This window comes from Lepidochelys kempii, chromosome 25 (assembly GCF_965140285.1).
Source record: "Lepidochelys kempii isolate rLepKem1 chromosome 25, rLepKem1.hap1, whole genome shotgun sequence".
Classification (NCBI taxonomy): domain Eukaryota; kingdom Metazoa; phylum Chordata; order Testudines; family Cheloniidae; genus Lepidochelys; species Lepidochelys kempii.
The window spans coordinates 561,783-587,534 of NC_136404.1; positions in this window are offsets into that span (position 1 = coordinate 561,783).

The following is a 25,752-nucleotide window of genomic DNA, read 5'->3' on the forward strand; positions in this document are numbered from 1 at the left end:
AGTGGGAGTTCTGTTGGAGGAGAAGGTATTTGTGTGTTTTTTTGTATTGGTAGTATCTGTATATGTAGAGGCTTGGAGGGGCTTTGTGCTGGGAGAGAAGCTGAGCCCTAATTAGGGGGCGGGGATTCACTGACTAGGGGTCCTATAAAGGTAGCAGCCAGTCAGGCAGCGGCACAGGAGCTAGCAAACAGAGCTGTGAACAGGGGAGTTTGAGTGGGAGTTCTGTTGGAGGAGAAGGTATTTGTGTGTGTTTTTGTATTGGTAGTATCTGTATGTGTAGAGGCTTGGAGTGGCTAGGTGCTGCGAGAGAAGCTGAGCCCTGATTCGGGGGCGGGGCTTCACTGACTAGGGGTCCTATAAAGGTAGCAGCCAGTCAGGCAGCGGCACAGGAGCTAGCAAACAGAGCTGTGAACAGGGGAGTTTGAGTGGGAGTTCTGTTGGAGGAGAAGGTATTTGTGTGTGTTTTTGTATTGGTAGTATCTGTATGTGTAGAGGCTTGGAGGGGCTAGGTGCTGCGAGAGAAGCTGAGCCCTGATTAGGGGGCGGGGCTTCAATGACTAGGGGTCCTATAAAGGTAGCAGCCCGTCAGGCAGCGGCACAGGAGCTAGCAAACAGACCTGTAAACAGGGGAGTTTGAGTGGGAGCTCTGTTGGAGGAGAACGTATTTGTGTGTGTTTTTGTATTGGTATTATCTGTATGTGTAGAGGCTTGGAGGGGCTTTGTGCTGGGAGAGAAGCTGGGCCCTGATTAGGGGGCGGGGCTTCACTGATTAGGGGTCCTAGAAAGGGAGCAGCCAGTCAGGCAGCGGCACAGACAGCTGCAGTGGCACAGGAGCTAGCAAACAGAGCTGTAAAGAGGGGAGTTTGAGTGGGAGTTCTGTTGGAGGAGAAGGTATTTGTGTGTGTTTTTGTATTGGTATTATCTGTATGTGTCGAGGCTTGGAGGGGCTTGGTGCTGGGAGAGAAGCTGAGCCCTGATTAGGGGGCGGGGCTTCACTGACTAGGGGTCCTATAAAGCTAGCTGCCAGTCAGGCAGCGGCACAGGAGCTAGCAAACAGAGCTGTAAACAGGGGAGTTTGAGTGGGAGTTGTTGGAGGAGATGGTATTTGTGTGTGTTTGGTTTTTTATTGGTAGTATCTGTATGTGTCGGGGTTTGGCGGAGCTTTGTGCTTGGAGAGAAGCTGAACCCTGATTAGGGGGCGGGGCTTCACTGACTAGGTGTCCTATAAAGGTAGCAGCCCGTCAGGCAGCGGCACAGGAGCTAGCAAACAGACCTGTAAACAGGGGAGTTTGAGTGGGAGTTCTGTTGGAGGAGAAGGTATTTGTGTGTGTTTTTGTATTGGTAGTATCTGTATGTGTAGAGGCTTGGAGGGGCTTTGTGCTGGAGAGAAGCTGAGCCCTGGTTTGGGGGCGGGGCTTCACTGACTAAGGGTCCTATAAAGGTAGCAGCCAGTCAGGCAGCGGCACAGACAGCTGCAGCGGCACAGGAGCTAGCAAACAGAGCTCTAAACAGGGGAGTTTGAGTGGGAGTTCTGTTGGACGAGAAGGTATTTGTGTGTGTTTGGTTTTGTATTGGTAGTATCTGTGTGTGTAGAGGCTTGGAGGGGCTTTGTGCTGGGAGAGAAGCTGAGCCCTGATTAGGGGGCGGGGCTTCACTGACTAGGGGTCCTATAAAGGTAGCAGCCAGTCAGGCAGCGGAACAGACAGCTGCAGTGGCACAGGAGCTAGCAAACAGAGCTGTGAACAGGGGCGTTTGAGTGGGAGTTCTGTTGGAGGAGAAGGTATTTGTGTGTGTTTTTGTATTGGTATTATCTGTATGTGTAGAGGCTTGGAGGGGCTAGGTGCTGTGAGAGAAGCTGAGCCCTGATTAGGGGCGGGGCTTCACTGACTAGGGGTCCTATAAAGGTTGGAGCCAGTCAGGCAGCGGCATAGACAGCTGCAGTGGCACAGGAGCTAGCAAACAGAGCTGTAAGCAGGGGAGTTTGAGTGGGAGTTCTTTTGGAGGAGAAGGTATTTGTGTGGTTTTTTGTATAGGTATTATCTGTATGTGTAGAGGCTTGGAGGGGCTTTGTGCTGGGAGAGAAGCTGAGCCCTGATTAGGGGGCGGGGCTTCACTGACTAGGGGTCCTATAAAGCTAGCTGCCAGTCAGGCAGCGGCACAGGAGCTAACAAACAGAGCTGTAAACAGGGGAGTTTGAGTGGGAGTTCTGTTGGAGGAGATGGTATTTGTGTGTGTTTGGTTTTTTATTGGTAGTATCTGTATGTGTCGGGGTTTGGCGGAGCTTTGTGCTTGGAGAGAAGCTGAACCCTGATTAGGGGGCGGGGCTTCACTGACTAGGGGTCCTATAAAGGTAGCAGCCAGTCAGGCAGCGGCACAGACAGCTGCAGCGGCACAGGAGCTAGCAAACAGAGCTCTAAACAGGGGAGTTTGAGTGGGAGTTCTGTTGGAGGAGATGGTATTTGTGTGTGTTTGGTTTTGTATTGGTAGTATCTGTATGTGTAGAGGCTTGGAGGGGCTTTGTGTTGGCAGAGAAGCTGAACCCTGATTAGGGGGCGGGGCTTCACTGACTAGGGGTCCTATAAAGGTAGCAGCCAGTCAGGCAGCGGCACAGGAGCTAGCAAACAGAGCTGTAAGCAGGGGAGTTTGAGTGGGAGTTCTGTTGGAGGAGAAGGTATTTGTGTGTGTTTGGTTTTGTATTGGTAGTATCTGTATGTGTAGAGGCTTGGAGGGGCTTTGTGCTGGGAGAGAAGCTGAGCCCTGGTTTGGGGGCGGGGCTTCAGTGACTAGGGGTCCTATAAAGGTAGCAGCCAGTCAGGCAGCGGCACAGGAGCTAGCAAACAGACCTGTAAACAGGGGAGTTTGAGTGGGAGTTCTGTTGGAGGAGAACGTATTTGTGTGTGTTTATGTATTGGTAGTATCTGTATGTGTAGAGGCTTGGAGGGGTTTTGTGCTGGGAGAGAAGCTGAGCCCTGATTAGGGGGCGGGGCTCCACTGACTAGGGGTCCTATAAAGCTAGCTGCCTGTCAGGCAGCGGCACAGGAGCTAGCAAACAGAGCTCTAAACAGGGGAGTTTGAGTGGGAGTTCTGTTGGACGAGAAGGTATTTGTGTGTGTTTGGTTTTGTATTGGTAGTATCTGTATGTGTAGAGGCTTGGAGGGGCTTTGTGCTGGGAGAGAAGCTGAGCCCTGATTAGGGGGCGGGGCTTCACTGACTAGGGTTCCTATAAAGGTAGCAGCCAGTCAGGCAGCGGAACAGACAGCTGCAGTGGCACAGGAGCTAGCAAACAGAGCTGTGAACAGGGGCGTTTGAGTGGGAGTTCTGTTGGAGGAGAAGGTATTTGTGTGTGTTTTTGTATTGGTATTATCTGTATGTGTAGAGGCTTGGAGGGGCTAGGTGCTGTGAGAGAAGCTGAGCCCTGATTAGGGGCGGGGCTTCACTGACTAGGGGTCCTATAAAGGTAGCAGCCAGTCAGGCAGCGGCACAGGAGCTAGCAAACAGAGCTGTGAACAGGGGAGTTTGAGTGGGAGTTCTGTTGGAGGAGAAGGTATTTGTGTGTGTTTTTGTATTGGTAGTATCTGTATGTGTAGAGGCTTGGAGTGGCTAGGTGCTGCGAGAGAAGCTGAGCCCTGATTAGGGGGCGGGGCTTCACTGACTAGGGGTCCTATAAAGGTAGCAGCCAGTCAGGCAGCGGCACAGGAGCTAGCAAACAGAGCTGTGAACAGGGGAGTTTGAGTGGGAGTTCTGTTGGAGGAGAAGGTATTTGTGTGTGTTTTTGTATTGGTAGTATCTGTATGTGTAGAGGCTTGCAGTGGCTAGGTGCTTCGAGAGAAGCTGAGCCCTGATTAGGGGGCGGGGCTTCACTGACTAGGGGTCCTATAAAGGTAGCAGCCCGTCAGGCAGCGGCATAGGAGCTTGCAAACAGACCTGTAAACAGGGGAGTTTGAGTGGGAGTTCTGTTGGAGGAGAAAGTATTTGTGTGTGTTTTTGTATTGGTATTATCTGTATGTGTAGAGGCTTGGAGGGGCTTTGTGCTGGGAGAGAAGCTGGGCCCTGATTAGGGGGCGGGGCTTCACTGACTAGGGGTCCTATAAAGGTAGCAGCCAGTCAGGCAGCGGAACAGACAGCTGCAGTGGCACAGGAGCTAGCAAACAGAGCTGTGAACAGGGGAGTTTGAGTGGGAGTTCTGTTGGAGGAGAACGTATTTGTGTGTGGTTTTGTATTGGTATTATCTGTATGTGTAGAGGCTTGGACGGGCTTTGTGCTGGGAGAGAAGCTGAGCCCTGATTAGGGGGCGGGGCTTCACTGACTCGGGGTCCTATAAAGGTAGCAGCCAGTCAGGCAGCGGCACAGGAGCTAGCAAACAGAGCTGTGAACAGGGGAGTTTGAGTGGGAGTTCTGTTGGAGGAGAAGGTATTTGTGTGTGTTTGGTTTTGTATTGGTAGTATCTGTATATGTAGAGGCTTGGAGGGGCTTTGTGCTGGGAGAGAAGCTGAGCCCTGATTAGGGGGCGGGGCTTCACTGACTAGGGGTCCTATAAAGGTACCAGCCAGTCAGGCAGCGGCACAGGAGCTAGCAAACAGACCTGTAAACAGGGCAGTTTGAGTGGGAGTTCTGTTGGAGGAGAAGGTATTTGTGTGTGTTCGGTTTTGTATTGGTAGTATCTGTATGTGTACGGGCTTTGTGCTGGGACAGAAGCTGAGCCCTGATTAGGGGGCGGGGCTTCACTGACTAGCGGTCCTATAAAGGTAGCAGCCAGTCAGGCAGCGGCACAGGAGCTAGCAAACAGAGCTGTAAAGAGGGGAGTTTGAGTGGGAGTTCTGTTGGAGGAGAAGGTATTTGTGTGTGTTTGGTTTTTTATTGGTAGTATCTGTATGTGTCGGGGTTTGGCGGAGCTTTGTGCTTGGAGAGAAGCTGAACCCTGATTAGGGGGCGGGGCTTCACTGACTAGGGGTCCTATAAAGGTAGCAGCCAGTCAGGCAGCGGCACAGACAGCTGCAGCGGCACAGGAGCTAGCAAACAGAGCTCTAAACAGGGGAGTTTGAGTGGGAGTTCTGTTGGAGGAGAAGGTATTTGTGTGTGTTTGGTTTTGTATTGGTAGTATCTGTATGTGTAGAGGCTTGGAGGGGCTTTGTGCTGGGAGAGAAGCTGAGCCTTGGTTTTGGGGCGGGGCTTCACTGACTAGGGGTCCTATAAAGGTAGCAGCCAGTCAGGCAGCGGCACAGGAGCTAGCAAACAGAGCTGTAAGCAGGGGAGTTTGAGTGGGAGTTCTGTTGGAGGAGAAGGTATTTGTGTGTGTTTTTGTATTGGTATTATCTGTATGTGTAGAGGCTTGGAGGGGCTTTGTGCTGGGAGAGAAGCTGGGCCCTGATTAGGGGGCGGGGCTTCACTGATTAGGGGCCCTAGAAAGGGAGCAGCCAGTCAGGCAGCGGCACAGACAGCTGCAGTGGCACAGGAGCTAGCAAACAGAGCTGTAAAGAGGGGAGTTTGAGTGGGAGTTCTGTTGGAGGAGAAGGTATTTGTGTGTGTTTTTGTATTGGTATTATCTGTATGTGTAGAGGCTTGGAGGGGCTTGGTGCTGGGAGAGAAGCTGAGCCCTGATTAGGGGGCGGGGCTTCACTGACTAGGGGTCCTATAAAGGTAGCAGCCAGTCAGGCAGCGGCACAGGAGCTAGCAAACAGAGCTGTGAACAGGGGAGTTTGAGTGGGAGTTCTGTTGGAGGAGAAGGTATTTGTGTGTGTTTTTGTATTGGTAGTATCTGTATGTGTAGAGGCTTGGAGGGGCTAGGTGCTGCGAGAGAAGCTGAGCCCTGATTAGGGGGCGGGGCTTCACTGACTAGGGGTCCTATAAAGGTAGGAGCCAGTCAGGCAGCGGCACAGGAGCTAGCAAACAGAGCTGTAAAGAGGGGAGTTTGAGTGGGAGTTCTGTTGGAGGAGATGGTATTTGTGTGTGTTTGGTTTTTTATTGGTAGTATCTGTATGTGTCGGGGTTTGGCGGAGCTTTGTGCTTGGAGAGAAGCTGGACCCTGATTAGGGGGCGGGGCTTCACTGACTAGGTGTCCTATAAAGGTAGCAGCCCGTCAGGCAGCGGCACATGAGCTAGCAAACAGACCTGTGAACAGGGGAGTTTGAGTGGGAGTTCTGTTGGAGGAGAAGGTATTTGTGTGTGTTTTTGTATTGGTAGTATCTGTATGTGTAGAGGCTTGGAGGGGCTAGGTGCTGCGAGAGAAGCTGAGCCCTGATTAGGGGGCGGGGCTTCACTGACTAGGGGTCCTATAAAGGTAGCAGCCAGTCAGGCAGCGGCACAGGAGCTAGCAAACAGAGCTGTGAACAGGGGAGTTTGAGTGGGAGTTCTGTTGGAGGAGAAGGTATTTGTGTGTGTTTTTGTATTGGTAGTATCTGTATGTGTAGAGGCTTGGAGGGGCTAGGTGCTGCGAGAGAAGCTGAGCCCTGATTAGGGGGCGGGGCTTCAATGACTAGGGGTCCTATAAAGGTAGCAGCCCGTCAGGCAGCGGCACAGGAGCTAGCAAACAGACCTGTAAACAGGGGAGTTTGAGTGGGAGCTCTGTTGGAGGAGAACGTATTTGTGTGTGTTTTTGTATTGGTATTATCTGTATGTGTAGAGGCTTGGAGGGGCTTTGTGCTGGGAGAGAAGCTGGGCCCTGATTAGGGGGCGGGGCTTCACTGATTAGGGGTCCTAGAAAGGGAGCAGCCAGTCAGGCAGCGGCACAGACAGCTGCAGTGGCACAGGAGCTAGCAAACAGAGCTGTAAAGAGGGGAGTTTGAGTGGGAGTTCTGTTGGAGGAGAAGGTATTTGTGTGTGTTTTTGTATTGGTATTATCTGTATGTGTCGAGGCTTGGAGGGGCTTGGTGCTGGGAGAGAAGCTGAGCCCTGATTAGGGGGCGGGGCTTCACTGACTAGGGGTCCTATAAAGCTAGCTGCCAGTCAGGCAGCGGCACAGGAGCTAGCAAACAGAGCTGTAAACAGGGGAGTTTGAGTGGGAGTTGTTGGAGGAGATGGTATTTGTGTGTGTTTGGTTTTTTATTGGTAGTATCTGTATGTGTCGGGGTTTGGCGGAGCTTTGTGCTTGGAGAGAAGCTGAACCCTGATTAGGGGGCGGGGCTTCACTGACTAGGTGTCCTATAAAGGTAGCAGCCAGTCAGGCAGCGGCACAGACAGCTGGAGCGGTACAGGAGCTAGCAAACAGAGTTGTAAACAGGGGAGTTTGAGTGGGAGTTCTGTTGGAGGAGAAGGTATTTGTGTGTGTTTTTGTATTGGTAGTATCTGTATGTGTAGAGGCTTGGAGGGGCTAGGTGCTGCGAGAGAAGCTGAGCCCTGATTAGGGGGCGGGGCTTCACTGACTAGGGGTCCTATAAAGGTAGCAGCCAGTCAGGCAGCGGCACAGGAGCTAGCAAACAGACCTGTAAACAGGGGAGTTTGAGTGGGAGTTCTGTTGGAGGAGAACGTATTTGTGTGTGTTTTTGTATTGGTATTATCTGTATGTGTAGAGGCTTGTAGGGGCCTTGTGCTGGGAGAGAAGCTGGGCCCTGATTAGGGGGCGGGGCTTCACTGACTAGGTGTCCTATAAAGGGAGCAGCCAGTCAGGCAGCGGCACAGACAGCTGCAGCGGCACAGGAGCTAGCAAACAGACCTGTAAACAGGGGAGTTTGAGTGGGAGTTCTGTTGGAGGAGAAGGTATTTGTGTGTTTTTTTGTATTGGTAGTATCTGTATATGTAGAGGCTTGGAGGGGCTTTGTGCTGGGAGAGAAGCTGAGCCCTGATTAGGGGGCGGGGCTTCACTGACTAGGGGTCCTATAAAGGTAGCAGCCAGTCAGGCAGCGGCACAGGAGCTAGCAAACAGAGCTGTGAACAGGGGAGTTTGAGTGGGAGTTCTGTTGGAGGAGAAGGTATTTGTTTGTGTTTTTGTATTGGTAGTATCTGTATGTGTAGAGGCTTGGAGGGGCTTTGTGCTGGGAGAGAAGCTGGGCCCTGATTAGGGGGCGCGGCTTCACTGACTAGGTGTCCTATAAAGGGAGCAGCCAGTCAGGCAGCGGCACAGACAGCTGCAGCGGCACAGGAGCTAGCAAACAGAGTTGTAAACAGGGGAGTTTGAGTAGGAGTTCTGTTGGAGGAGAAGGTATTTGTGTGTGTTTGGTTTTGTATTGGTAGTATCTGTATGTGTAGAGGCTTGGAGGGGCTCTGTGCTGGGAGAGAAGCTGAGCCCTGATTAGGGGGCGGGGCTTCACTGACTAGGGGTCCTATAAAGGTACCAGCCAGTCAGGCAGCGGCACAGGAGCTAGCAAACAGACCTGTAAAAAGGGCAGTTTGAGTGGGAGTTCTGTTGGAGGAGAAGGTATTTGTGTGTGTTCGGTTTTGTATTGGTAGTATCTGTATGTGTACGGGCTTTGTGCTGGGACAGAAGCTGAGCCCTGATTAGGGGGCGGGGCTTCACGGACTAGCGGTCCTATAAAGGTAGCAGCCAGTCAGGCAGCGGCACAGGAGCTAGCAAACAGAGCTGTAAGCAGGGGAGTTTGAGTGGGAGTTCTGTTGGAGGAGAACGTATTTGTGTGTGTTTTTGTATTTGTATTATCTGTATGTGTAGAGGCTTGGAGGGGCTTTGTGCTGGGAGAGAAGCTGAGCCCTGATTAGGGGGCGGGGTTCACTGACTAGGGGTCCTATAAAGGTAGCAGCCAGTCAGGCAGCGGCACAGGAGCTAGCAAACAGAGCTGTAAACAGGGGAGTTTGAGTGGGAGTTCTGTTGGAGGAGAACGTATTTGTGTGTGTTTTTGTATTGGTATTATCTGTATGTGTAGAGGCTTGGAGGGGCTTTGTGCTGGGAGAGAAGCTGGGCCCTGATTAGGGGGCGGGGCTTCACTGACTAGGTGTCCTATAAAGGGAGCGGCACAGACAGCTGCAGCGGCACAGGAGCTAGCAAACAGAGCTGTAAGCAGGGGAGTTTGAGTGGGAGTTCTTTTGGAGGAGAGGTATTTGTGTGTGTTTTTGTATTGGTATTATCTGTATGTGTAGAGGCTTGGAGGGGCTAGGTGCTGCGAGAGAAGCTGAGCCCTGATTAGGGGCCGGGGCTTCACTGACTAGGTGTCCTATAAAGGGAGCAGCCAGTCAGGCAGCGGCACAGACAGCTGCAGCGGCACAGGAGCTAGCAAACAGAGCTGTAAGCAGGGGAGTTTGAGTGGGAGTTCTTTTGGAGGAGAAGGTATTTGTGTGTGTTTTTGTATTGGTATTATCTGTATGTGTAGAGGCTTGGAGGGGCTTTGTGATGGGAGAGAAGCTGGGCCCTGATTAGGGGGCGGGGCTTCACTGATTAGGGGTCCTAGAAAGGGAGCAGCCAGTCAGGCAGCGGCACAGGAGCTAGCAAACAGAGCTGTAAGCAGGGGAGTTTGAGTGGGAGTTCTGTTGGAGGAGAAGGTATTTGTGTGTGTTTGGTTTTGTATTGGTAGTATCTGTATGTGTAGAGGCTTGGAGGGGCTTTGTGCTGGGAGAGAAGCTGAGCCCTGGTTTGGGGGCGGGGCTTCAGTGACTAGGGGTCCTATAAAGGTAGCAGCCAGTCAGGCAGCGGCACAGGAGCTAGCAAACAGACCTGTAAACAGGGGAGTTTGAGTGGGAGTTCTGTTGGAGGAGAACGTATTTGTGTGTGTTTTTGTATTGGTATTATCTGTATGTGTAGAGGCTTGGAGGGGCTTTGTGCTGGGAGAGAAGCTGGGCCCTGATTAGGGGGCGGGGCTTCACTGACTAGGGGTCCTATAAAGGTAGCAGCCAGTCAGGCAGCGGAACAGACAGCTGCAGTGGCACAGGAGCTAGCAAACAGAGCTGTGAACAGGGGCGTTTGAGTGGGAGTTCTGTTGGAGGAGAAGGTATTTGTGTATGTTTTTGTATTGGTATTATCTCTATGTGTAGAGGCTTGGAGGGGCTAGGTGCTGTGAGAGAAGCTGAGCCCTGATTAGGGGCGGGGCTTCACTGACTAGGGGTCCTATAAAGGTAGCAGCCAGTCAGGCAGCGGCACAGACAGCTGCAGTGGCACAGGAGCTAGCAAAAAGAGCTGTGAACAGGGGAGTTTGAGTGGGAGTTCTGTTGGAGGAGAAGGTATTTGTGTGTTTTTTTGTATTGGTAGTATCTGTATATGTAGAGGCTTGGAGGGGCTTTGTGCTGGGAGAGAAGCTGAGCCCTGATTAGGGGGCGGGGCTTCACTGACTAGGGGTCCTATAAAGGTAGCAGCCAGTCAGGCAGCGGCACAGGAGCTAGCAAACAGAGCTGTGAACAGGGGAGTTTGAGTGGGAGTTCTGTTGGAGGAGAAGGTATTTGTGTGTGTTTTTGTATTGGTAGTATCTGTATGTGTAGAGCCTTGGAGGGGCTAGGTGCTGCGAGAGAAGCTGAGCCCTGATTAGGGGGCGGGGCTTCACTGACTAGGGGTCCTATAAAGGTAGCAGCCCGTCAGGCAGCGGCATAGGAGCTAGCAAACAGACCTGTAAAGAGGGGAGTTTGAGTGGGAGTTCTGTTGGAGGAGAAAGTATTTGTGTGTGTTTTTGTATTGGTATTATCTGTATGTGTAGAGGCTTGGAGGGGCTTTGTGCTGGGAGAGAAGCTGGGCCCTGATTAGGGGGCGGGGCTTCACTGACTAGGGGTCCTATAAAGGTAGCAGCCAGTCAGGCAGCGGCACAGACAGCTGCAGTGGCACAGGAGCTAGCAAACAGAGCTGTGAACAGGGGAGTTTGAGTGGGAGTTGTTGGAGGAGATGGTATTTGTGTGTGTTTGGTTTTTTATTGGTAGTATCTGTATGTGTCGGGGTTTGGCGGAGCTTTGTGCTTGGAGAGAAACTGAACCCTGATTAGGGGTCGGGGCTTCACTGACTAGGGGTCCTATAAAGGTAGCAGCCAATCAGGCAGCGGAACAGACAGCTACAGTGGCACAGGAGCTAGCAAACAGAGCTGTGAACAGGGGAGTTTGAGTGGGAGTTCTGTTGTAGGAGAAGGTATTTGTGTGTGTTTGGTTTTGTATTGGTAGTATCTGTATGTGTAGAGGCTTGGAGGGGCTTTGTGCTGGGAGAGAAGCTGGGCCCTGATTAGGGGGCGGGGCTTCACTGATTAGGGGCCCTAGAAAGGGAGCAGCCAGTCAGGCAGCGGCACAGACAGCTGCAGTGGCACAGGAGCTAGCAAACAGAGCTGTAAAGAGGGGAGTTTGAGTGGGAGTTCTGTTGGAGGAGAAGGTATTTGTGTGTGTTTTTGTATTGGTAGTATCTGTATGTGTAGAGGCTTGGAGTGGCTAGGTGCTGCGAGAGAAGCTGAGCCCTGATTCGGGGGCGGGGCTTCACTGACTAGGGGTCCTATAAAGGTAGCAGCCAGTCAGGCAGCGGCACAGGAGCTAGCAAACAGAGCTGTGAACAGGGGAGTTTGAGTGGGAGTTCTGTTGGAGGAGAAGGTATTTGTGTGTGTTTTTGTATTGGTAGTATCTGTATGTGTAGAGGCTTGGAGGGGCTAGGTGCTGGGAGAGAAGCTGAGCCCTGATTAGGGGGCGGGGCTTCACTGACTAGGGGTCCTATAAAGCTAGCTGCCAGTCAGGCAGCGGCACAGGAGCTAGCAAACAGAGCTGTAAACAGGGGAGTTTGAGTGGGAGTTGTTGGAGGAGATGGTATTTGTGTGTGTTTGGTTTTTTATTGGTAGTATCTGTATGTGTCGGGGTTTGGCGGAGCTTTGTGCTTGGAGAGAAGCTGAACCCTGATTAGGGGGCGGGGCTTCACTGACTAGGGGTCCTATAAAGGTAGCAGCCAGTCAGGCAGCGGCACAGACAGCTGCAGCGGCACAGGAGCTAGCAAACAGAGCTCTAAACAGGGGAGTTTGAGTGGGAGTTCTGTTGGACGAGAAGGTATTTGTGTGTGTTTGGTTTTGTATTGGTAGTATCTGTGTGTGTAGAGGCTTGGAGGGGCTTTGTGCTGGGAGAGAAGCTGAGCCCTGATTAGGGGGCGGGGCTTCACTGACTAGGGGTCCTATAAAGGTAGCAGCCAGTCAGGCAGCGGAACAGACAGCTGCAGTGGCACAGGAGCTAGCAAACAGAGCTGTGAACAGGGGCGTTTGAGTGGGAGTTCTGTTGGAGGAGAAGGTATTTGTGTGTGTTTTTGTATTGGTATTATCTGTATGTGTAGAGGCTTGGAGGGGCTAGGTGCTGTGAGAGAAGCTGAGCCCTGATTAGGGGCGGGGCTTCACTGACTAGGGGTCCTATAAAGGTTGGAGCCAGTCAGGCAGCGGCATAGACAGCTGCAGTGGCACAGGAGCTAGCAAACAGAGCTGTAAGCAGGGGAGTTTGAGTGGGAGTTCTTTTGGAGGAGAAGGTATTTGTGTGGTTTTTTGTATAGGTATTATCTGTATGTGTAGAGGCTTGGAGGGGCTTTGTGCTGGGAGAGAAGCTGAGCCCTGATTAGGGGGCGGGGCTTCACTGACTAGGGGTCCTATAAAGCTAGCTGCCAGTCAGGCAGCGGCACAGGAGCTAACAAACAGAGCTGTAAACAGGGGAGTTTGAGTGGGAGTTCTGTTGGAGGAGATGGTATTTGTGTGTGTTTGGTTTTTTATTGGTAGTATCTGTATGTGTCGGGGTTTGGCGGAGCTTTGTGCTTGGAGAGAAGCTGAACCCTGATTAGGGGGCGGGGCTTCACTGACTAGGGGTCCTATAAAGGTAGCAGCCAGTCAGGCCGCGGCACAGACAGCTGCAGCGGCACAGGAGCTAGCAAACAGAGCTCTAAACAGGGGAGTTTGAGTGGGAGTTCTGTTGGAGGAGATGGTATTTGTGTGTGTTTGGTTTTGTATTGGTAGTATCTGTATGTGTAGAGGCTTGGAGGGGCTTTGTGTTGGCAGAGAAGCTGAACCCTGATTAGGGGGCGGGGCTTCACTGACTAGGGGTCCTATAAAGGTAGCAGCCAGTCAGGCAGCGGCACAGGAGCTAGCAAACAGAGCTGTAAGCAGGGGAGTTTGAGTGGGAGTTCTGTTGGACGAGAAGGTATTTGTGTGTGTTTGGTTTTGTATTGGTAGTATCTGTATGTGTAGAGGCTTGGAGGGGCTTTGTGCTGGGAGAGAAGCTGAGCCCTGATTAGGGGGCGGGGCTTCACTGACTAGGGTTCCTATAAAGGTAGCAGCCAGTCAGGCAGCGGAACAGACAGCTGCAGTGGCACAGGAGCTAGCAAACAGAGCTGTGAACAGGGGCGTTTGAGTGGGAGTTCTGTTGGAGGAGAAGGTATTTGTGTGTGTTTTTGTATTGGTATTATCTGTATGTGTAGAGGCTTGGAGGGGCTAGGTGCTGTGAGAGAAGCTGAGCCCTGATTAGGGGCGGGGCTTCACTGACTAGGGGTCCTATAAAGGTAGCAGCCAGTCAGGCAGCGGCACAGGAGCTAGCAAACAGAGCTGTGAACAGGGGAGTTTGAGTGGGAGTTCTGTTGGAGGAGAAGGTATTTGTGTGTGTTTTTGTATTGGTAGTATCTGTATGTGTAGAGGCTTGGAGTGGCTAGGTGCTGCGAGAGAAGCTGAGCCCTGATTAGGGGGCGGGGCTTCACTGACTAGGGGTCCTATAAAGGTAGCAGCCAGTCAGGCAGCGGCACAGGAGCTAGCAAACAGAGCTGTGAACAGGGGAGTTTGAGTGGGAGTTCTGTTGGAGGAGAAGGTATTTGTGTGTGTTTTTGTATTGGTAGTATCTGTATGTGTAGAGGCTTGCAGTGGCTAGGTGCTGCGAGAGAAGCTGAGCCCTGATTAGGGGGCGGGGCTTCACTGACTAGGGGTCCTATAAAGGTAGCAGCCCGTCAGGCAGCGGCATAGGAGCTTGCAAACAGACCTGTAAACAGGGGAGTTTGAGTGGGAGTTCTGTTGGAGGAGAAAGTATTTGTGTGTGTTTTTGTATTGGTATTATCTGTATGTGTAGAGGCTTGGAGGGGCTTTGTGCTGGGAGAGAAGCTGGGCCCTGATTAGGGGGCGGGGCTTCACTGACTAGGGGTCCTATAAAGGTAGCAGCCAGTCAGGCAGCGGAACAGACAGCTGCAGTGGCACAGGAGCTAGCAAACAGAGCTGTGAACAGGGGAGTTTGAGTGGGAGTTCTGTTGGAGGAGAACGTATTTGTGTGTGGTTTTGTATTGGTATTATCTGTATGTGTAGAGGCTTGGACGGGCTTTGTGCTGGGAGAGAAGCTGAGCCCTGATTAGGGGGCGGGGCTTCACTGACTCGGGGTCCTATAAAGGTAGCAGCCAGTCAGGCAGCGGCACAGGAGCTAGCAAACAGAGCTGTGAACAGGGGAGTTTGAGTGGGAGTTCTGTTGGAGGAGAAGGTATTTGTGTGTGTTTGGTTTTGTATTGGTAGTATCTGTATATGTAGAGGCTTGGAGGGGCTTTGTGCTGGGAGAGAAGCTGAGCCCTGATTAGGGGGCGGGGCTTCACTGACTAGGGGTCCTATAAAGGTACCAGCCAGTCAGGCAGCGGCACAGGAGCTAGCAAACAGACCTGTAAACAGGGCAGTTTGAGTGGGAGTTCTGTTGGAGGAGAAGGTATTTGTGTGTGTTCGGTTTTGTATTGGTAGTATCTGTATGTGTACGGGCTTTGTGCTGGGACAGAAGCTGAGCCCTGATTAGGGGGCGGGGCTTCACTGACTAGCGGTCCTATAAAGGTAGCAGCCAGTCAGGCAGCGGCACAGGAGCTAGCAAACAGAGCTGTAAAGAGGGGAGTTTGAGTGGGAGTTCTGTTGGAGGAGAAGGTATTTGTGTGTGTTTGGTTTTTTATTGGTAGTATCTGTATGTGTCGGGGTTTGGCGGAGCTTTGTGCTTGGAGAGAAGCTGAACCCTGATTAGGGGGCGGGGCTTCACTGACTAGGGGTCCTATAAAGGTAGCAGCCAGTCAGGCAGCGGCACAGACAGCTGCAGCGGCACAGGAGCTAGCAAACAGAGCTCTAAACAGGGGAGTTTGAGTGGGAGTTCTGTTGGAGGAGAAGGTATTTGTGTGTGTTTGGTTTTGTATTGGTAGTATCTGTATGTGTAGAGGCTTGGAGGGGCTTTGTGCTGGGAGAGAAGCTGAGCCTTGGTTTTGGGGCGGGGCTTCACTGACTAGGGGTCCTATAAAGGTAGCAGCCAGTCAGGCAGCGGCACAGGAGCTAGCAAACAGAGCTGTAAGCAGGGGAGTTTGAGTGGGAGTTCTGTTGGAGGAGAAGGTATTTGTGTGTGTTTTTGTATTGGTATTATCTGTATGTGTAGAGGCTTGGAGGGGCTTTGTGCTGGGAGAGAAGCTGGGCCCTGATTAGGGGGCGGGGCTTCACTGATTAGGGGCCCTAGAAAGGGAGCAGCCAGTCAGGCAGCGGCACAGACAGCTGCAGTGGCACAGGAGCTAGCAAACAGAGCTGTAAAGAGGGGAGTTTGAGTGGGAGTTCTGTTGGAGGAGAAGGTATTTGTGTGTGTTTTTGTATTGGTATTATCTGTATGTGTAGAGGCTTGGAGGGGCTTGGTGCTGGGAGAGAAGCTGAGCCCTGATTAGGGGGCGGGGCTTCACTGACTAGGGGTCCTATAAAGGTAGCAGCCAGTCAGGCAGCGGCACAGGAGCTAGCAAACAGAGCTGTGAACAGGGGAGTTTGAGTGGGAGTTCTGTTGGAGGAGAAGGTATTTGTGTGTGTTTTTGTATTGGTAGTATCTGTATGTGTAGAGGCTTGGAGGGGCTAGGTGCTGCGAGAGAAGCTGAGCCCTGATTAGGGGGCGGGGCTTCACTGACTAGGGGTCCTATAAAGGTAGGAGCCAGTCAGGCAGCGGCACAGGAGCTAGCAAACAGAGCTGTAAAGAGGGGAGTTTGAGTGGGAGTTCTGTTGGAGGAGATGGTATTTGTGTGTGTTTGGTTTTTTATTGGTAGTATCTGTATGTGTCGGGGTTTGGCGGAGCTTTGTGCTTGGAGAGAAGCTGGACCCTGATTAGGGGGCGGGGCTTCACTGACTAGGTGTCCTATAAAGGTAGCAGCCCGTCAGGCAGCGGCACATGAGCTAGCAAACAGACCTGTGAACAGGGGAGTTTGAGTGGGAGTTCTGTTGGAGGAGAAGGTATTTGTGTGTGTTTTTGTATTGGTAGTATCTGTATGTGTAGAGGCTTGGAGGGGCTAGGTGCTGCGAGAGAAGCTGAGCCCTGATTAGGGGGCGGGGCTTCACTGACTAGGGGTCCTATAAAGGTAGCAGCCAGTCAGGCAGCGGCACAGGAGCTAGCAAACAGACCTGTAAACAGGGGAGTTTGAGTGGGAGTTCTGTTGGAGGAGAAGGTATTTGTGTGTGTTTTTGTATTGGTAGTTCCTGTATGTGTAGAGGTTTGAAGGGACTTTGTGCTGGGAGAGAAGCTGAGCCCTGATTAGGGGGCGGGGCTTCACTGACTAGGGGTCCTATAAAGCTAGCAGCCAGTCAGGCAGCGGCACAGACAGCTGCAGCGGCACAGGAGCTAGCAAACAGAGCTCTAAACAGGGGAGTTTGAGTGGGAGTTCTGTTGTAGGAGAAGGTATTTGTGTGTGTTTGGTTTTGTATTGGTAGTATCGGTATGTGTAGAGGCTTGGAGGGGCTTTGTGCTGGGAGAGAAGCTGGGCCCTGATTAGGGGGCGGGGCTTCACTGATTAGGGGCCCTAGAAAGGGAGCAGCCAGTCAGGCAGCGGCACAGACAGCTGCAGTGGCACAGGAGCTAGCAAACAGAGCTGTAAAGAGGGGAGTTTGAGTGGGAGTTCTGTTGGAGGAGAAGGTATTTGTGTGTTTTTTTGTATTGGTAGTATCTGTATATGTAGAGGCTTGGAGGGGCTTTGTGCTGGGAGAGAAGCTGAGCCCTAATTAGGGGGCGGGGATTCACTGACTAGGGGTCCTATAAAGGTAGCAGCCAGTCAGGCAGCGGCACAGGAGCTAGCAAACAGACCTGTGAACAGGGGAGTTTGAGTGGGAGTTCTGTTGGAGGAGAAGGTATTTGTGTGTGTTTTTGTATTGGTAGTATCTGTATGTGTAGAGGCTTGGAGTGGCTAGGTGCTGCGAGAGAAGCTGAGCCCTGATTCGGGGGCGGGGCTTCACTGACTAGGGGTCCTATAAAGGTAGCAGCCAGTCAGGCAGCGGCACAGGAGCTAGCAAACAGAGCTGTGAACAGGGGAGTTTGAGTGGGAGTTCTGTTGGAGGAGAAGGTATTTGTGTGTGTTTTTGTATTGGTAGTATCTGTATGTGTAGAGGCTTGGAGGGGCTAGGTGCTGCGAGAGAAGCTGAGCCCTGATTAGGGGGCGGGGCTTCAATGACTAGGGGTCCTATAAAGGTAGCAGCCCGTCAGGCAGCGGCACAGGAGCTAGCAAACAGACCTGTAAACAGGGGAGTTTGAGTGGGAGCTCTGTTGGAGGAGAACGTATTTGTGTGTGTTTTTGTATTGGTATTATCTGTATGTGTAGAGGCTTGGAGGGGCTTTGTGCTGGGAGAGAAGCTGGGCCCTGATTAGGGGGCGGGGCTTCACTGATTAGGGGTCCTAGAAAGGGAGCAGCCAGTCAGGCAGCGGCACAGACAGCTGCAGTGGCACAGGAGCTAGCAAACAGAGCTGTAAAGAGGGGAGTTTGAGTGGGAGTTCTGTTGGAGGAGAAGGTATTTGTGTGTGTTTTTGTATTGGTATTATCTGTATGTGTCGAGGCTTGGAGGGGCTTGGTGCTGGGAGAGAAGCTGAGCCCTGATTAGGGGGCGGGGCTTCACTGACTAGGGGTCCTATAAAGCTAGCTGCCAGTCAGGCAGCGGCACAGGAGCTAGCAAACAGAGCTGTAAACAGGGGAGTTTGAGTGGGAGTTGTTGGAGGAGATGGTATTTGTGTGTGTTTGGTTTTTTATTGGTAGTATCTGTATGTGTCGGGGTTTGGCGGAGCTTTGTGCTTGGAGAGAAGCTGAACCCTGATTAGGGGGCGGGGCTTCACTGACTAGGTGTCCTATAAAGGTAGCAGCCCGTCAGGCAGCGGCACAGGAGCTAGCAAACAGACCTGTAAACAGGGGAGTTTGAGTGGGAGTTCTGTTGGAGGAGAAGGTATTTGTGTGTGTTTTTGTATTGGTAGTATCTGTATGTGTAGAGGCTTGGAGGGGCTTTGTGCTGGAGAGAAGCTGAGCCCTGGTTTGGGGGCGGGGCTTCACTGACTAAGGGTCCTATAAAGGTAGCAGCCAGTCAGGCAGCGGCACAGACAGCTGCAGCGGCACAGGAGCTAGCAAACAGAGCTCTAAACAGGGGAGTTTGAGTGGGAGTTCTGTTGGACGAGAAGGTATTTGTGTGTGTTTGGTTTTGTATTGGTAGTATCTGTGTGTGTAGAGGCTTGGAGGGGCTTTGTGCTGGGAGAGAAGCTGAGCCCTGATTAGGGGGCGGGGCTTCACTGACTAGGGGTCCTATAAAGGTAGCAGCCAGTCAGGCAGCGGAACAGACAGCTGCAGTGGCACAGGAGCTAGCAAACAGAGCTGTGAACAGGGGCGTTTGAGTGGGAGTTCTGTTGGAGGAGAAGGTATTTGTGTGTGTTTTTGTATTGGTATTATCTGTATGTGTAGAGGCTTGGAGGGGCTAGGTGCTGTGAGAGAAGCTGAGCCCTGATTAGGGGCGGGGCTTCACTGACTAGGGGTCCTATAAAGGTTGGAGCCAGTCAGGCAGCGGCATAGACAGCTGCAGTGGCACAGGAGCTAGCAAACAGAGCTGTAAGCAGGGGAGTTTGAGTGGGAGTTCTTTTGGAGGAGAAGGTATTTGTGTGGTTTTTTGTATAGGTATTATCTGTATGTGTAGAGGCTTGGAGGGGCTTTGTGCTGGGAGAGAAGCTGAGCCCTGATTAGGGGGCGGGGCTTCACTGACTAGGGGTCCTATAAAGCTAGCTGCCAGTCAGGCAGCGGCACAGGAGCTAACAAACAGAGCTGTAAACAGGGGAGTTTGAGTGGGAGTTCTGTTGGAGGAGATGGTATTTGTGTGTGTTTGGTTTTTTATTGGTAGTATCTGTATGTGTCGGGGTTTGGCGGAGCTTTGTGCTTGGAGAGAAGCTGAACCCTGATTAGGGGGCGGGGCTTCACTGACTAGGGGTCCTATAAAGGTAGCAGCCAGTCAGGCAGCGGCACAGACAGCTGCAGCGGCACAGGAGCTAGCAAACAGAGCTCTAAACAGGGGAGTTTGAGTGGGAGTTCTGTTGGAGGAGATGGTATTTGTGTGTGTTTGGTTTTGTATTGGTAGTATCTGTATGTGTAGAGGCTTGGAGGGGCTTTGTGTTGGCAGAGAAGCTGAACCCTGATTAGGGGGCGGGGCTTCACTGACTAGGGGTCCTATAAAGGTAGCAGCCAGTCAGGCAGCGGCACAGGAGCTAGCAAACAGAGCTGTAAGCAGGGGAGTTTGAGTGGGAGTTCTGTTGGAGGAGAAGGTATTTGTGTGTGTTTGGTTTTGTATTGGTAGTATCTGTATGTGTAGAGGCTTGGAGGGGCTTTGTGCTGGGAGAGAAGCTGAGCCCTGGTTTGGGGGCGGGGCTTCAGTGACTAGGGGTCCTATAAAGGTAGCAGCCAGTCAGGCAGCGGCACAGGAGCTAGCAAACAGACCTGTAAACAGGGGAGTTTGAGTGGGAGTTCTGTTGGAGGAGAACGTATTTGTGTGTGTTTATGTATTGGTAGTATCTGTATGTGTAGAGGCTTGGAGGGGTTTTGTGCTGGGAGAGAAGCTGAGCCCTGATTAGGGGGCGGGGCTCCACTGACTAGGGGTCCTATAAAGCTAGCTGCCTGTCAGGCAGCGGCACAGGAGCTAGCAAACAGAGCTCTAAACAGGGGAGTTTGAGTGGGAGTTCTGTTGGACGAGAAGGTATTTGTGTGTGTTTGGTTTTGTATTGGTAGTATCTGTATGTGTAGAGGCTTGGAGGGGCTTTGTGCTGGGAGAGAAGCTGAGCCCTGATTAGGGGGCGGGGCTTCACTGACTAGGGTTCCTATAAAGGTAGCAGCCAGTCAGGCAGCGGAACAGACAGCTGCAGTGGCACAGGAGCTAGCAAACAGAGCTGTGAACAGGGGCGTTTGAGTGGGAGTTCTGTTGGAGGAGAAGGTATTTGTGTGTGTTTTTGTATTGGTATTATCTGTATGTGTAGAGGCTTGGAGGGGCTAGGTGCTGTGAGAGAAGCTGAGCCCTGATTAGGGGCGGGGCTTCACTGACTAGGGGTCCTATAAAGGTAGCAGCCAGTCAGGCAGCGGCACAGGAGCTAGCAAACAGAGCTGTGAACAGGGGAGTTTGAGTGGGAGTTCTGTTGGAGGAGAAGGTATTTGTGTGTGTTTTTGTATTGGTAGTATCTGTATGTGTAGAGGCTTGGAGTGGCTAGGTGCTGCGAGAGAAGCTGAGCCCTGATTAGGGGGCGGGGCTTCACTGACTAGGGGTCCTATAAAGGTAGCAGCCCGTCAGGCAGCGGCATAGGAGCTTGCAAACAGACCTGTAAACAGGGGAGTTTGAGTGGGAGTTCTGTTGGAGGAGAAAGTATTTGTGTGTGTTTTTGTATTGGTATTATCTGTATGTGTAGAGGCTTGGAGGGGCTTTGTGCTGGGAGAGAAGCTGGGCCCTGATTAGGGGGCGGGGCTTCACTGACTAGGGGTCCTATAAAGGTAGCAGCCAGTCAGGCAGCGGAACAGACAGCTGCAGTGGCACAGGAGCTAGCAAACAGAGCTGTGAACAGGGGAGTTTGAGTGGGAGTTCTGTTGGAGGAGAACGTATTTGTGTGTGGTTTTGTATTGGTATTATCTGTATGTGTAGAGGCTTGGACGGGCTTTGTGCTGGGAGAGAAGCTGAGCCCTGATTAGGGGGCGGGGCTTCACTGACTCGGGGTCCTATAAAGGTAGCAGCCAGTCAGGCAGCGGCACAGGAGCTAGCAAACAGAGCTGTGAACAGGGGAGTTTGAGTGGGAGTTCTGTTGGAGGAGAAGGTATTTGTGTGTGTTTGGTTTTGTATTGGTAGTATCTGTATATGTAGAGGCTTGGAGGGGCTTTGTGCTGGGAGAGAAGCTGAGCCCTGATTAGGGGGCGGGGCTTCACTGACTAGGGGTCCTATAAAGGTACCAGCCAGTCAGGCAGCGGCACAGGAGCTAGCAAACAGACCTGTAAACAGGGCAGTTTGAGTGGGAGTTCTGTTGGAGGAGAAGGTATTTGTGTGTGTTCGGTTTTGTATTGGTAGTATCTGTATGTGTACGGGCTTTGTGCTGGGACAGAAGCTGAGCCCTGATTAGGGGGCGGGGCTTCACTGACTAGCGGTCCTATAAAGGTAGCAGCCAGTCAGGCAGCGGCACAGGAGCTAGCAAACAGAGCTGTAAAGAGGGGAGTTTGAGTGGGAGTTCTGTTGGAGGAGAAGGTATTTGTGTGTGTTTGGTTTTGTATTGGTAGTATCTGTATGTGTAGAGGCTTGGAGGGGCTTTGTGCTGGGAGAGAAGCTGAGCCTTGGTTTTGGGGCGGGGCTTCACTGACTAGGGGTCCTATAAAGGTAGCAGCCAGTCAGGCAGCGGCACAGGAGCTAGCAAACAGAGCTGTAAGCAGGGGAGTTTGAGTGGGAGTTCTGTTGGAGGAGAAGGTATTTGTGTGTGTTTTTGTATTGGTATTATCTGTATGTGTAGAGGCTTGGAGGGGCTTTGTGCTGGGAGAGAAGCTGGGCCCTGATTAGGGGGCGGGGCTTCACTGATTAGGGGCCCTAGAAAGGGAGCAGCCAGTCAGGCAGCGGCACAGACAGCTGCAGTGGCACAGGAGCTAGCAAACAGAGCTGTAAGCAGGGGAGTTTGAGTGGGAGTTCTGTTGGAGGAGAAGGTATTTGTGTGTGTTTTTGTATTGGTATTATCTGTATGTGTAGAGGCTTGGAGGGGCTTTGTGCTGGGAGAGAAGCTGGGCCCTGATTAGGGGGCGGGGCTTCACTGATTAGGGGCCCTAGAAAGGGAGCAGCCAGTCAGGCAGCGGCACAGACAGCTGCAGTGGCACAGGAGCTAGCAAACAGAGCTGTAAAGAGGGGAGTTTGAGTGGGAGTTCTGTTGGAGGAGAAGGTATTTGTGTGTGTTTATGTATTGGTAGTATCTGTATGTGTAGAGGCTTGGAGGGGTTTTGTGCTGGGAGAGAAGCTGAGCCCTGATTAGGGGGCGGGGCTTCACTGATTAGGGGCCCTAGAAAGGGAGCAGCCAGTCAGGCAGCGGCACAGACAGCTGCAGTGGCACAGGAGCTAGCAAACAGAGCTGTAAAGAGGGGAGTTTGAGTGGGAGTTCTGTTGGAGGAGAAGGTATTTGTGTGTTTTTTTGTATTGGTAGTATCTGTATATGTAGAGGCTTGGAGGGGCTTTGTGCTGGGAGAGAAGCTGAGCCCTAATTAGGGGGCGGGGATTCACTGACTAGGGGTCCTATAAAGGTAGCAGCCAGTCAGGCAGCGGCACAGGAGCTAGCAAACAGAGCTGTGAACAGGGGAGTTTGAGTGGGAGTTCTGTTGGAGGAGAAGGTATTTGTGTGTGTTTTTGTATTGGTAGTATCTGTATGTGTAGAGGCTTGGAGTGGCTAGGTGCTGCGAGAGAAGCTGAGCCCTGATTCGGGGGCGGGGCTTCACTGACTAGGGGTCCTATAAAGGTAGCTGCCAGTCAGGCAGCGGCACAGGAGCTAGCAAACAGAGCTGTAAACAGGGGAGTTTGAGTGGGAGTTGTTGGAGGAGATGGTATTTGTGTGTGTTTGGTTTTTTATTGGTAGTATCTGTATGTGTCGGGGTTTGGCGGAGCTTTGTGCTTGGAGAGAAGCTGAACCCTGATTAGGGGGCGGGGCTTCACTGACTAGGTGTCCTATAAAGGTAGCAGCCCGTCAGGCAGCGGCACAGGAGCTAGCAAACAGACCTGTAAACAGGGGAGTTTGAGTGGGAGTTCTGTTGGAGGAGAAGGTATTTGTGTGTGTTTTTGTATTGGTAGTATCTGTATGTGTAGAGGCTTGGAGGGGCTTTGTGCTGGAGAGAAGCTGAGCCCTGGTTTGGGGGCGGGGCTTCAGTGACTAGGGGTCCTATAAAGGTAGCAGCCAGTCAGGCAGCGGCACAGACAGCTGGAGCGGTACAGGAGCTAGCAAACAGAGTTGTAAACAGGGGAGTTTGAGTGGGAGTTCTGTTGGAGGAGAAGGTATTTGTGTGTGTTTTTGTATTGGTAGTATCTGTATGTGTAGAGGCTTGGAGGGGCTAGGTGCTGCGAGAGAAGCTGAGCCCTGATTAGGGGGCGGGGCTTCACTGACTAGGGGTCCTATAAAGGTAGCAGCCAGTCAGGCAGCGGCACAGGAGCTAGCAAACAGACCTGTAAACAGGGGAGTTTGAGTGGGAGTTCTGTTGGAGGAGAACGTATTTGTGTGTGTTTTTGTATTGGTATTATCTGTATGTGTAGAGGCTTGTAGGGGCCTTGTGCTGGGAGAGAAGCTGGGCCCTGATTAGGGGGCGGGGCTTCACTGACTAGGTGTCCTATAAAGGGAGCAGCCAGTCAGGCAGCGGCACAGACAGCTGCAGCGGCACAGGAGCTAGCAAACAGACCTGTAAACAGGGGAGTTTGAGTGGGAGTTCTGTTGGAGGAGAAGGTATTTGTGTGTTTTTTTGTATTGGTAGTATCTGTATATGTAGAGGCTTGGAGGGGCTTTGTGCTGGGAGAGAAGCTGAGCCCTGATTAGGGGGCGGGGCTTCACTGACTAGGGGTCCTATAAAGGTAGCAGCCAGTCAGGCAGCGGCACAGGAGCTAGCAAACAGAGCTGTGAACAGGGGAGTTTGAGTGGGAGTTCTGTTGGAGGAGAAGGTATTTGTTTGTGTTTTTGTATTGGTAGTATCTGTATGTGTAGAGGCTTGGAGGGGCTTTGTGCTGGGAGAGAAGCTGGGCCCTGATTAGGGGGCGCGGCTTCACTGACTAGGTGTCCTATAAAGGGAGCAGCCAGTCAGGCAGCGGCACAGACAGCTGCAGCGGCACAGGAGCTAGCAAACAGAGTTGTAAACAGGGGAGTTTGAGTAGGAGTTCTGTTGGAGGAGAAGGTATTTGTGTGTGTTTGGTTTTGTATTGGTAGTATCTGTATGTGTAGAGGCTTGGAGGGGCTCTGTGCTGGGAGAGAAGCTGAGCCCTGATTAGGGGGCGGGGCTTCACTGACTAGGGGTCCTATAAAGGTACCAGCCAGTCAGGCAGCGGCACAGGAGCTAGCAAACAGACCTGTAAAAAGGGCAGTTTGAGTGGGAGTTCTGTTGGAGGAGAAGGTATTTGTGTGTGTTCGGTTTTGTATTGGTAGTATCTGTATGTGTACGGGCTTTGTGCTGGGACAGAAGCTGAGCCCTGATTAGGGGGCGGGGCTTCACGGACTAGCGGTCCTATAAAGGTAGCAGCCAGTCAGGCAGCGGCACAGGAGCTAGCAAACAGAGCTGTAAGCAGGGGAGTTTGAGTGGGAGTTCTGTTGGAGGAGAACGTATTTGTGTGTGTTTTTGTATTTGTATTATCTGTATGTGTAGAGGCTTGGAGGGGCTTTGTGCTGGGAGAGAAGCTGAGCCCTGATTAGGGGGCGGGGTTCACTGACTAGGGGTCCTATAAAGGTAGCAGCCAGTCAGGCAGCGGCACAGGAGCTAGCAAACAGAGCTGTAAACAGGGGAGTTTGAGTGGGAGTTCTGTTGGAGGAGAACGTATTTGTGTGTGTTTTTGTATTGGTATTATCTGTATGTGTAGAGGCTTGGAGGGGCTTTGTGCTGGGAGAGAAGCTGGGCCCTGATTAGGGGGCGGGGCTTCACTGACTAGGTGTCCTATAAAGGGAGCGGCACAGACAGCTGCAGCGGCACAGGAGCTAGCAAACAGAGCTGTAAGCAGGGGAGTTTGAGTGGGAGTTCTTTTGGAGGAGAGGTATTTGTGTGTGTTTTTGTATTGGTATTATCTGTATGTGTAGAGGCTTGGAGGGGCTAGGTGCTGCGAGAGAAGCTGAGCCCTGATTAGGGGCCGGGGCTTCACTGACTAGGTGTCCTATAAAGGGAGCAGCCAGTCAGGCAGCGGCACAGACAGCTGCAGCGGCACAGGAGCTAGCAAACAGAGCTGTAAGCAGGGGAGTTTGAGTGGGAGTTCTTTTGGAGGAGAAGGTATTTGTGTGTGTTTTTGTATTGGTATTATCTGTATGTGTAGAGGCTTGGAGGGGCTTTGTGATGGGAGAGAAGCTGGGCCCTGATTAGGGGGCGGGGCTTCACTGATTAGGGGTCCTAGAAAGGGAGCAGCCAGTCAGGCAGCGGCACAGGAGCTAGCAAACAGAGCTGTAAGCAGGGGAGTTTGAGTGGGAGTTCTGTTGGAGGAGAAGGTATTTGTGTGTGTTTGGTTTTGTATTGGTAGTATCTGTATGTGTAGAGGCTTGGAGGGGCTTTGTGCTGGGAGAGAAGCTGAGCCCTGGTTTGGGGGCGGGGCTTCAGTGACTAGGGGTCCTATAAAGGTAGCAGCCAGTCAGGCAGCGGAAAAGACAGCTGCAGCGGCACAGGAGCTAGCAAACAGAGCTGTAAACAGGGGAGTTTGAGTGGGAGTTCTGTTGGGGGAGAAGGTATTTGTGTGTGTTTGGTTTTGTATTGGTAGTATCTGTATGTGTAGAGGCTTGGAGGGGCTTTGTGCTGGGAGAGAAGCTGAGCCCTGGTTTGGGGGCGGGGCTTCAGTGACTAGGGGTCCTATAAAGGTAGCAGCCAGTCAGGCAGCGGCACAGGAGCTAGCAAACAGACCTGTAAACAGGGGAGTTTGAGTGGGAGTTCTGTTGGAGGAGAACGTATTTGTGTGTGTTTTTGTATTGGTATTATCT